The sequence below is a fragment of the Balaenoptera borealis genome, assembly GCF_965194805.1.
Source record: "Balaenoptera borealis genome assembly, chromosome: 12".
Lineage (NCBI taxonomy): Eukaryota > Metazoa > Chordata > Mammalia > Artiodactyla > Balaenopteridae > Balaenoptera > Balaenoptera borealis.
The window spans coordinates 73407336-73419616 of NC_138869.1; the positions used below are offsets into that span (position 1 = coordinate 73407336).

The following is a 12281-nucleotide window of genomic DNA, read 5'->3' on the forward strand; positions in this document are numbered from 1 at the left end:
AATAATGCTGTAACTCAAGAAGATAATATGATTATTTGAAATATTTTAGTTTTGGAGCTCCTCAGTCTATCCTTCTTGTCCCTTAACTAAACCGCCATTTAAAAAATTCTGTTTATTTCTGTATTGTGTTCTTGGTGAATTCCTCAGAACATTTTTCAAACTTCTAATTCTATGCTTTTTTACTATTAGTCTATTAAATATTTTAAATTATTATATTTTTCCTTTTCAAGATTTTTAATTGGTTCTTTTCCTTTTTCTATGCTTAGTGTTTGCATCAAATCCTTTTTTTAAATGAGGTATAATCTATACCATATTAGTTTCAGGTGTACAACATAATGACTCAGTATATGTATATATTGTGAAATGATCACAAAAATATGTCTAGTTAACATCCATCACCACATATAGTTACAATTTTTTTCCTATGATGAGAAATTTTAGGATCTACTCTCTTAGCAGCTTTTAAATACAATACAGTATTATTAACTATAGTCACTTTGCTATACATTACATCCCCAGAACTTATTCATTTTATAACTGGATGTTTGTACTCTTTAATCACCTTCACCCATTTTACCCACTCTGTTTGGCAATGACCAGTCTGTTCTATATATCTATGTTTCTGGTTTTTTGTTTTTGTTTAGATTCTGCATATAAATGAGATCATATGGTATTTGTCTTTTTCTGTCTGACTCATTTCACTTAGCATAATGCCCTTAAAGTCCGTTCATCCATGTTGTCACAAATGGCAGGATTTCCTTCTTTTTACTTCTAAATAATATTCCTTTTATATAAATATACCACATTTTCTTTATCCATTCACCCATTGATGGATACTTAGGTTGTTTTCACATCTTAGCTCTTGCAAATAATGCTACAGTGAACATGGGTATGTATATATCTTTTCAAGTTAGTGTTTTTGTTTTCTTCAGATAAATATCCAGAAGTGGAATTACTGGATCACATGGTAGTTTTATTTTTAATTTTTTGAGGATCCTCCATACTGTCTTCCATAGTGGCTGCACCAATTTACATTTCCATGCAAGGGTTCCTTTTTCTTCACATCCTCACCAACACTAAGTTTTGTCTTTCTGATGATAGGTATTCCAACAGATGTGAGGTGATATTTAATTGTGGTTTTGATTCGCATTTCCCTGGTGATAAGTGATGTTGAGCACCTTTTCATGTACCTGTTGGCTCTTTGTATGTCTTTTTTTGGACAAATGCCTATTCAGATCCTCTGCTCATTTTAAAATCAAATTGGTTGTTTTTGCTATTGAGTTGTAAGAGTTTTTTATATATATTAGATATTAACCCCTTATCAGAGTTATGATTTGCAAATATTTTCTCCTGTTTAGTAGGTTACCTTTTCATTTTGTATATGGTTTCCTTTGCTGTAAGAAGCTTTTTAGTTTGATGCTGTCCCACTTGTTTATTTTTGCTTTTGTTACCTTGGCTTTTGGTGTTAAGTCCAAAAAAATCATTGCCAAAACTGATTTCAAGGAACTTACCAACTCTGTTGTCTTCCAGGAGTTTTATGGTTTCAGGTCTTATGTTCAAGTCTTTAGTCCATTTTGAGTTAATTTTTTGTATGGTATAAGAAGATAGTGGTCCAGTTTCATTCTTTTGCATGTGGTTATCCAGTTTCCCCAGCATCATATGTTGAAGAGACTGTCCTTCCCTCATTGTATATTCCCAGCTCCTTTCTCATAAGTTAATTAAATACATATGTGGGTTTATTCTGTTTCATTGTCTCTGTTTTTATGCCAATACCATACATTTTTGATTACTATAACTTTGATATAGTTTGAAATCAGGAAGCATTATGCCTCCAGCTTTGTTCCTTTTTCTCAAGATTTCTTTGGCTCTATGGGGTCTTTTGTGGTTTCATAAAATTTTTAGGAGTTTTTGTTCTATTTCTTGAAAAATGCCATTAGAATTTTGATAGGTATTGCTTTGAAACTGTAGATTGCTTTGAGTAATGTAGACATTTTAATGATATTAATTCTTCCAACCCATGAACATGGACTATCTTTCCATTTACTTGTGCCTTCTTCAATTTCTTTCATCAATGTATCATAGTTTTCAGTGTACAGGTCTTTTACCTTTTTGTTAAATTTATTCCTAGGTATTTTATTCTTTTTGACGCAATTGTAAATGGGATCGTTTTCTCAATTTCTCTTTCTGGTAGTTCATTATTAGTGCATAAAAATGCAACTGATTTTTGTATATTGATTTTATATCCTGAAACTTTACTGAATTATAAGTTCTAACAGTTTTTGGTGGCATCTTTAGGGTTTTCTATATGTAATATCATGTCATCTGCAAATAGGGACAGTATTACTTCTTCCTTTCCAATTTGGATGCCTTTTATTTCTTTCTTGCCTAATTGCTCTGGTTAGGTCTTTAGATACCATGTTGAATAAAGGTGGTGAGAGTGGGCATCCTTGTCCTGTTCCTGATCTTAGAGGAAAAGCTTTCATCTTTTCACCATTGAGTACGATGTTAGCCGTAGGTTTGTCATATATGACCTTTACTATGTTGAGGTATGTTTCTTCTACACCTGCTTTGTTGAGAGGTTTTATCATGAGTGGATGTTGAATTTTGTCAAAAGCTTTTTCTGCATCTATTGAGATGATCATATGATTTTTATGCTTCATTGTGTTAATATGGTACATCACATTGATTAGTTTGTGGATATTGAACCGTTCTTGCATTCATGGAATAAATCCCACTTGATCATGGTGTATGATTTTAATGTATTGTTGAATTCAGCTTGCTAATATTTTGTTGAGAATCTTTGCATCTATGTTCATCAGGGATACTGACCTGTAATTTTCTTTTCTTGTGGTGTCCTTGTCTGGTTTTGGTATGAGGGTAATGCTGGCCTCATAAAATAAGAAGTGCTCTCTCTTTTTTTTGGAAGAGTTTGAGAAGACTGGTAGTAATTCTTCTTTAAATGTTTGGTAGAATTCACCAGTGAAGCCATCTGATCCTGGTCTTTTGTTTTTGGGGCAGGTTTTTGGTTACTGATTCAATCTCCTTACTACTAATCAGTCTGTTGAGATTTTCTATTTTTTCATAATTCAGTCTTGGTGGGTGGCATGTTTCTAGGAACTTATTCATTTCTTCTAGATTGTCAAATTCGTGTGTGTATAATTGTTCATAGTAGTCTTTTATGATCCTTTGTATTTGTATGGTATCAATTGTAATGCCTCCTCTTTGGTTTCTGATTTTATTTGAGTTCTCCCTCACTTTTTCTTGGTGAGTCTGGCTAAAGTTTTGTCTATTTTGTTTATCCTTTAAAATACCAGCTCTTAGTTTCCTTGATTTTTTCTATTGTCTTTTTAGTCTGTACTTCATTTATTTCCACTCTGGTCTTTGTTATTTCCTTCCATCTACTAACTTTGGGCTTTGTTTGTTCTTCTTTTTCTAATTCTTTGAAGTATAAAGTTAGGTTGTTTATTTGAGATCCCTCTTATTTCTTAATGTAAGGTTTATCTTTATGAACTTCCTTTTTAGAACTGCTCTTGCTGCATCCCTTTAAGTTTTGGTATGCCGTATTTCCATTTTTATCTGTCCCAAGGTATTTTTTGATTTCTCTTTTGATTTCTTCTTTGAACCATTGGCTGTTCAATATGAACAACTCTTTGGTTGTTTATAACCAAATATGTGGTTAATCTTTACATATTTGTGAATATGTCAGTTTTCTTCTTATAATTGATTTCTAGTTTCATACCACTGTGGTCAGAAAAGATACTTGACGTGATTTCAGTTTTCTTAAATTTATTAGCACTTGTTTTGTGGCCTAACATGCTCTGTCTGGAGAATGCTTAATGTGCACTTGAGAAGAATGTGTATTCTGTTGCATTTCGACAGACTGTTTTGTATATGTCTGTTAAGCTCATCAGATCTAACTTGTTTAAGGCCAATGTTTCCATATTGATTTTCTGTCTGGGTGATCTATCCATTGATGAAAGTGGGGCATTAAAGTCCCCTACTGTTATTTCATTGCTATCTATTTCTTCCTTTAGGTCTGTTAATATTTGTTTTATATATTTGAGTTCTCCTATGTTGGGTGCATAAATGTTTACAAATGTTACAGCCTCTTCTTGGATTGACCCTTTTATTGTTACATAATGATCTTCTTTGTCTCTTATTATAGTTTTTGTCTTAAAGTCTGTTTTGTATGATATAAGTGTAGTTACTCCAGCTTTCTTTTGGTTTCCATTTGCGTGGTATATCTCTTGCCATCCCTTCACTTTCAGTCTATGTGTGTCCTACATCTGAAGTGAGTCTCTTGAAGGCAGCAGATAGATGGGTCTTGTTTTTTTATCCATTTAGCCACTCTCTGTCTTTTGATTGGAGAATTTAGTCAATTTACATTTACAATAATTATTATAGTTATGTACTTGTCATTTTGCTAATTATTTTCTGGCTGTTAGTAATTCCTTTCTTTCTTTCTTCTTCTCTTGCGCTCTTCCTTTGTTATTTGATGATTTTTCCGTAGTGGTATGCTTAGATCCCTTTCTCTTCATCTTTTGGGTATCTACTATCTATTATAGGGGTTTGCTTTGTGGTTACCATAAGGCTTACATATAAAAACTTAAAACAGTCTATTTTTTTAAAATTTTAATTAATTAATTTATTTGGCTGCATTGGGTCCTCATTGCTGTGCATGGGCTTTCTCTAGTTGCGGCGAGCGGGGGCTACTCTTCATTGCGGTGCGTGAGCTTCTCATTGTGGTGGCTTCTCTTGTTGTGGAGCACGGGCTCTAGAGCACAGGCTCAGTAGTTGTGGCGCACGGGCTTAGTTGCTCTGCAGCAGGTGGGGTCTTCCCGGACCAGGAATCGAACCCGTGTCCCCTGCATTGGCAGGCGGATTCTTAACCACTGTGCCACCAGGGAAGTTCCTATAACAGTCTATTTTAAGTTGCTAACTACTGAAGTTGGAATGCATCCTAAAGCTCTACATTTTTACTCCCCCCACCACAGTTTGTTTTTGGTGTCACAGTTTACATCTTTTTATCTGAGGTATCCATTAACAAATTACTATAGCTTTAGTTATGTTTACGCATTTGGTCTTTTAACCTTCATACTAGATTTATAAGTGATTAACCCACCACTTTTTACAACATTAGACTATTCTTTTTTTTTTTTAACATCTTTATTGGAGTATAATTGCTTTACAATGGTGTGTTAGTTTCTGCTGTATAACAAAGTGAATCAGCTATACGTATACATATATCCCCATATCTACTCCCTCTTGCGTCTCCCTCCCACCCTCCCTATCTCACCCCTCTAGGTGGTCACAAAGCACTGAGCTGATCTCCCTGTGCTATGCGGCTGCTTCCCACTAGCTATCTATTTTACATTTGGTAGTGTATATCTAAGTCCATGCCACTCTCTCACTTCTTCCCAGCTTACCCTTCCCCCCACCCCGTGTCCTCAAGTCCATTCTCTACGTCTGCGTCATTATTCCTGTCCTGCCCCTAGGTTCTTCAGAACCATTTATTTTTTAGATTCTATATGTATGTGTTAGCATACGGCATTTGTTTTTCTCTTTCTGACTTACTTCCCTCTGTATGACAGACTCTAGGTCCATAGTTCACTACAAATAGTTCAATTTCATTTCTTTTTATGGCTGAGTAATATTCCATTGTATATATATGCCACATCTTCTTTATCCATTCATCTGTTGATGGACACTAGGGTTGCCTCCATGTCCTGGCTATTGTAAATAGAGCTGCAATGAACATTGTGGTACATGACTCTTTTTGAATTATGGTTTTCTCAGGGTATATGCCCAGTAGTGGGATTGCTGGGTAGTATGGTAGTTCTATTTTTAGTTTGGTAAGGAACCTCCATACTGTTCTCCATAGTGGCTGTATCAATTTACATTCCCACCAACAGTGCAAGAGGGTTCCCTTTTCTCCACACCCTCCCCAGCATTTATTGTTTGTAGATTTTTTGATGATGGCCATTCTGACTGGTGTGAGGTGATACCTCATTGTAGTTTTGATTTGCATTTCTCTAATGATTAGTGATGTTGAGCATCCTTTCATGTATTTGTTGGCAATCTGTATATCTTCTTTAGAGAAATGTCTATTTAGGTCCTCTGCCCATTTTTGGATTGGGTTGTTTTTTTGATATTGAGCTGTATGAGCTGCTTATATATTTTGGAGATTGATCCTTTGTCAGTTACTTCATTTGCAAATATTTTCTCCCATTCTGAGGGTTGTCTTTTCGTCTCGTTCATGGTTTCCTTTGCTGTGCAAAAGCTTTTATGTTTCATTAGGTCCCATTTATTTATTTTTGTTTTTATTTCCATTTCTCTAGGAGGTGGGCAAAAAGGATCTTGCTGTGATTTATGTCATAGAGTGTTCTGCCTATGTTTTCCTCTAGGAGTTTTAGGGTGTCTGGCCTTACATTTAGGTCTTTAATCCATTTTAGTTTATTTTTGTGTATGGTGTTAGGGAGTGTTCTAATTTAATTCTTTTACATGTAGCTGTCCAGTTTTCCAAGCACCACTTATTGAAGAGGCTGTCTTTTCTCCATCGTATATTCTTGCCTCCTTTGTGAAAGATAAGGTGACCATAGGTGCGTGGGTTTATCTCTGGGCTTTCTATCCTGTTCCATTGATCTATATTTCTATTTTTGTGCCAGTGCCATACTGTCTTGATTACTGTAGCTTTGTAGTATAGTCTGAAGTCAGGGAGCCTGATTCCTCCAGCTCCGTTTTTCTTTCTCAAGATTGCTTTGGCTATTCGGGGTCTTCTGTGTTTCCATAAATATTGTGCAATTTTTTTGCTCTAGTTCTGTGAAAAATGCCATTGGCAGTTTGATAGAGATTGCATTGAATCTGTAGATTGCTTTGGGTAGTATAGTCGTTTTCACAATGTTGTTTCTTCCAATCCAAGTACATGGTATATCTCTCCATCTGTTTGTATTGTCTTTAATTTCTTTCATCAGTGTCTTACAGTTTTCTGCATACACGTCTTTTGTCTCCTTAGGTAGGTTTATTCCTAGGTATTTTATTTTTGTGTTTGCAGTGGTAAATGGGAATGTTTCCTTAATTTCTCTTTCAGGTTTTACATCATTAGTGTATAGGAATGCAAGAGATTTCTGTGCATTAATTTTGTATACTGCTACTTTACCAACTAACTTTGGTTAGTTCTAGTAGTTTTCTGGTAGCGTCGTTAGGATTCTCTATGTATAGTATCACGTCATCTGCAAACAGTGACAGCTTTACTTCTTCTTTTCCGATTTGGATTCCTTTTATTTCTTTTTCTTCTCTGATTGCTATGGCTAAAACTTCCAAAACTATGTTGAATAATAGTGGTGAGCGTGGGCAACGTCATCTTGTTCCTGATCTTAGTGGAAATGGTTTCAGTTTTTCACCATTGAGAACTATGTTGGCTGTGGGTTTGTCATATATGGCCTTTATTATGTTGAGGTAAGTTCCCTCTATGCCTACTTACTGGAGGGTTTTCATCATAAATAGGTGTTGAATTTTGTCGCAAACTTTTTCTGCATCTATTGAGATGATCATATGGTTTTTATCCTTCAATTTGTTAATATGGTGTATCACATTGATTGATTTGTGTATATTGAAGAATCCTTTCATTTCTGGGATAAACCCCACTTGATCATGGTGTATGATCCTTTTAATGTGCTGTTGGATTCTGTTTGCTATTATTTTGTTGAGTATTTTTTTTTTTAATTTTTTAAAATTTTTTATTTTTTTAATGCTATTCTTGTCTGCTTACATTCTTTTTATGTATGTATGTATGCATGTATGTGTATATATATGGCTGTGTTGGGTCTTCGTTTCTGTGTGAGGGCTTTCTCTAGTTGTGGCAAGTGGGGGCCACTCTTCATCACGGTGCGCAGGCCTCTCACTGTCGCGGCCTCTCGTTGCCGAGCACAGGCTCCAGACACTGTTGAGTATTTTTGCATCTATGTTCATCAGTGATATTGGCCTGTAGTTTTCTTTCTTTGTGACATCTTTGTCTGGTTTTGGTATCAGGGTGATGGTGGTCTTGTAGAATGAGTTTGCGAGTGTTCCTCCCCTCCCTCTGCTATATTTTGGAAGAGTTTGAGAAGGATAGGTGTTAGCTCTTCTCTAAATGTTTGATAGAATTTGCCTGTGAAGCCGTCTGGTCCTGGGCTTTTGTTGTTGGAAGATTTTTAATCACAGTCTCAATTTCACTGCTTGTGATTGGTCTGTTGATATTTTCTATTTCTTCCTGGTTCAGGCTCGGAAGGTTGTGCTTTTCTAAGAATTTGTCCATTTCTTCCAGGTTGTCCATTTTATTGGCATATAGTTGCTTGTAGTAATCTCTCATAATCCTTCGTATTTCTGCAGTGTCAGTTGTTACTTCTTGTTTTTCATTTCTAATTCTACTGATTTGAGTCTTCTCCCTTTTTTTCTTGATGAGTCTGGCTAATGGTTTATCAATTTTGTTTATCTTCTCAAAGAACCACCTCTTGGTTTTATTGATCTATGCTATTGCTTCCTTCATTTCTTTTTTGTTTATTTCTGATCTGATCTTTATGATTTCTTTCCTTCTGCTAACTTTGGGGGGTTTTTTGTTCTTCTTTCTCTAATTGATTTAGGTGTAAGGTTAGGCTGTTTATTTGAGATGTTTCTTGTTTCTTGAGGTAGGATTGTATTGCTATAAACTTCTCTCTTAGAACTGCTTTTGCTGCATCCCATAGGTTTTGGGTCATCGTGTTTTCATTGTCATTTGTTTCTAGGTATTTTTTAATTTCCTCTTTGATGTCTTCAATGATCTCTTGGTTATTAAGTAGTGTATTGTTTAGCCTCCAGGTGTTTGTAGTTTTTACAGATATTTTTCCTGTAATTGATATCTAGTCTCATAGCGTTGTGGCCAGAAAAGATACTTGATACGATTTCAATTTTCTTAAATTTATCGAGGCTTGATTTGTGACCCAAGATGTGATCTATCCTAGAGAATGTTCCATTAGCACTTGAGAAGAAAGTGTATTCTGTTGTTTTTGGATGGAATGTCCTATAAAAAATATCAATTAAGTCCATCCTGTTTAATGTATCATTTAAAGCTTGTGTTTCCTTATTTATTTTCATTTTGGATGATCTGCCCATTGGTGAAAGTGGGGTGTTAAAGTCCCCTACTATGACTGTGTTGCTGTCGATTTCCCCTTTTATGGCTGTTAGCATTTGCCTCATGTATTGAGGTGCTCCTGTGTCGGGTGCATCAGTATTTACAATTGTTATATCATCTTCTTGGACTGATCCCTTGATCATTAGGTAGTGTCCTTCTTTGTGTCTTGTAATAGTCTTTATTTTAAAGTCTATTTTGTCTAATATGAGAATTTCTACTCCAGGTTTCTTTTGATTTCCATTTGCATGGAATAGATTTTTCCATCCCCTCACTTTCAGTCTGTATGTGTCCCTAGGTCTGAAGTGGATCTCTTGTAGACAGCATATATATGGGTCTTGTTTTTGTATCCATTCAACTAGTCTATGTCTTTTGGTTAGATCATTGAATCCATTTACATTTAAGGTAAATATCGATATGTATGTTCGTATTACCATTTTCTTAATTGTTTTGGGTTCTTTATTGTAGGTCTTTTCCTTCTCTGTGTTTCCTGCCTAGAGTAGTTCCTTTAGCATTTGTTCTAAAGCTGGTTTGGTGGTGCTGGATTCTCTTAGCTTTTGCTTTTTTGTAAAGGCTTTAATTTCTTCATCGAATCTGAATGAGATCCTTGCTGGGTAGAGTAATCTTGGTTGTAGGTTTTTCTCCTTCATCACTTTAAATATGTCCTGCCACTCCCTTCTGGCTTGCAGAGTTTCTTCTGAAAGATCAGCTGTTAACCTTATGGGGATTTCCTTGTATGTTATTTGTTGCTTTTCTCTTGCTGCTTTTAATATTTTTTCTTTGTGTTTAATTTTTGATAGTTTGATTAATATGTGTCTTGGTGTGTTTCTCCTTGGATTTATCCTGTATGGGACTCTCTGTGGTTCCTGGACTTGATTGAGTATTTCCTTTCCCATATTAGGGAAGTTTTCAAGTATAATCTCTTCAAATATTTTCTCAGTCCCTTTCTTTTTCTCTTCTTCTTCTGGGACTCTTATAATTCAAATATTGGTACATTTAATGTTGTCCCAGAGATCTCTGAGACCGTCCTCAATTGTTTTTCATTCTTTTTTCTTTATTCTCCTCTGCGGTGGTTATTTCCACTATTTTATCTTCCAGGTCACTTATCCGTTCTTCTGCCTCAGTTATTCTGCTATTGATTCCTTCTAGAGAATTTTTAGTTTCAGCAATTGTGTTGTTCATCATTGTTTGTTGCTCTTTAGTTCTTCTAGGTCCTTGTTGAAAGTTTTTTGTATTTTCTCCATTCTATTTCCAAGATTTTGGATCATCTTTACTATCATTACTCTGAATTCTTTTTCAGGTAGACTGCCTATTTCCTCTTCATTTGTTTGGTCTGGTGGGTTTTTACCTTGCTTCTTCATCTGCTGTGTGCTTCTCTGTCTTCTCCTTTTGCTTAACTTACTGTGTTTGTGGTCTCCTTTTCGCAGGCTGCAGGTTTGTAGTTCCCATTGTTTTTGGTGTCTGCCCCCAGTGGCTAAGGTTGGTTCAGTGGCTTGTGTAAGCTTCCTGGTGGAGGGGACTAGTGCTTGTGTTCTGGTGGATGAGGCTGGGTCTTGTCTTTCTGGTGGCCAGGACCGCATCCGGTGGTGTGTTTTGGGGTGCCTGTGACCTTATTATGATTTTAGGCAGCCTCTCTGCTAATGGGTGGGGTTGTGTTCCTGTCTTGCTAGTTGTTTGGCATAGGGTGTCCAGCACTGTAGCTTGCTGGTCGTTGAGTGGAGCTGGGTCTTAGCATTGAGATGGAGATGTCTGGGAGAGCTTTCACCGTTTGATATTATGTGGAGCTGGGATGTCTCTGGTGGACCAATGTCCTGAACTCGTCTCTCCCACCTGAGAGGCTCAGGCGACACCCAGCCGGAGCACCAAGACCCTGTCAGCCACATGGCTTTTTTAGAATTTCTTCAGGGACTTCTGGTTGAGGCTTGTCTCCCAATTGTAATAGTGCAGCTTGGAGGGTGCAGGCTTGCTTTTTCTGCCCATCAGCTTGGCAAACTCGCAGATTCACTCCTACACACACTGGCTGCCCGTTCCTGGAGACTTCCAACCTGCCGGCCTGAGGCTAGACTATTCTGAACTTTACTATTTATTTCCTTTTACCAGTGAGAGTTATACTTTCATATATTTTCCTGTTACCAATTAGCATCCTTTCATTTTAGCCTAAAGAAGTCCCTTTAACATTTCTTGTAAGACTCATGTAGTGGTGATGAACTCCTTTAGGCTTTTGCTTGTCTGAAAAACTCTTGATCTCTCCTTCAGTTCTGAAAGACAGCTTCACCATGTACAGTATTCTTGGTGGCATTTTTTTTCTTTTAGCACTTTGAGTATATTGTGCCACTCCCTTTTGTCCTGCAAAGTTTCTGCTGAAAAATCTGCTGATGGTCTCATGGGGTGCCCTTGTATGTAACAAGTTGTCTTTCTCTTGCTGTTTTTAAGATCTCTCCTTGTCTTTAACTTTTGACACTTTAATTATGTGTTTTGTTGTGAGTCTCTTTGGGTATATCTGCGTATTAAACAAATAGGCCTTTTTTTTCACAGAAAGACTAGATGCTTTTTAGTCAGCTGTCTCTGTGCTGGGCCCCAGGTTGGGTGAGTACAAACAAGCCATTTAAGAACTATTTCTCAGTTTACTATGGCCTTGTGGGTCTCGTGGACATAAGCCCTGAATTTTGGGGTGCTCACCTCTCAGGTACAGGTGTTAAAAGTTGGGGTGCCTGATGTGGAGTTCACATCGTTTGCTCCTCAGGGAGAACCTCTGGTCTGTGGGTTCCTTCCCGATTGTGGGTCCCTGTGCCAGGAGTGGGGCTGAACATGAGATTCTGTCTCAGCTTCCCCTACCAGTTTTGATGTGAGTTTTTCCTTGTTCACCTAATGTGTAAGAGTTGCACAACTAGTTTTTGGGTTTCTTTCAGTTCCATATGTAGCTGTAGGTTTGGTGTGTCCATGGGAGGAGGTGAGTTCAGTATCCTCCTATGTCACCATCTTGAACTAGAACTTAGTTCTTTTTCTTTTGTGACCACCTGTTCTTTTTTCATTTCTACATTTTTTTCTGTCCTTTTTATAGATTCTTAGATCTATAGATTATTAAATCTACATATATTCTCAAATATTTTATATATTCTCAAACCTATAAATCTCAAAT

At 36.6% G+C, this 12281-nt stretch overlaps 1 protein-coding gene across 1 annotated transcript in view; it reads left to right on the forward strand.

Annotated features, from left to right (window-relative positions):
- DNAH8 (dynein axonemal heavy chain 8) overlaps positions 1-12281 on the forward strand; it is a 329846-nt gene that overhangs the window by 105511 nt on the left and 212054 nt on the right. The window lies entirely within an intron of this gene.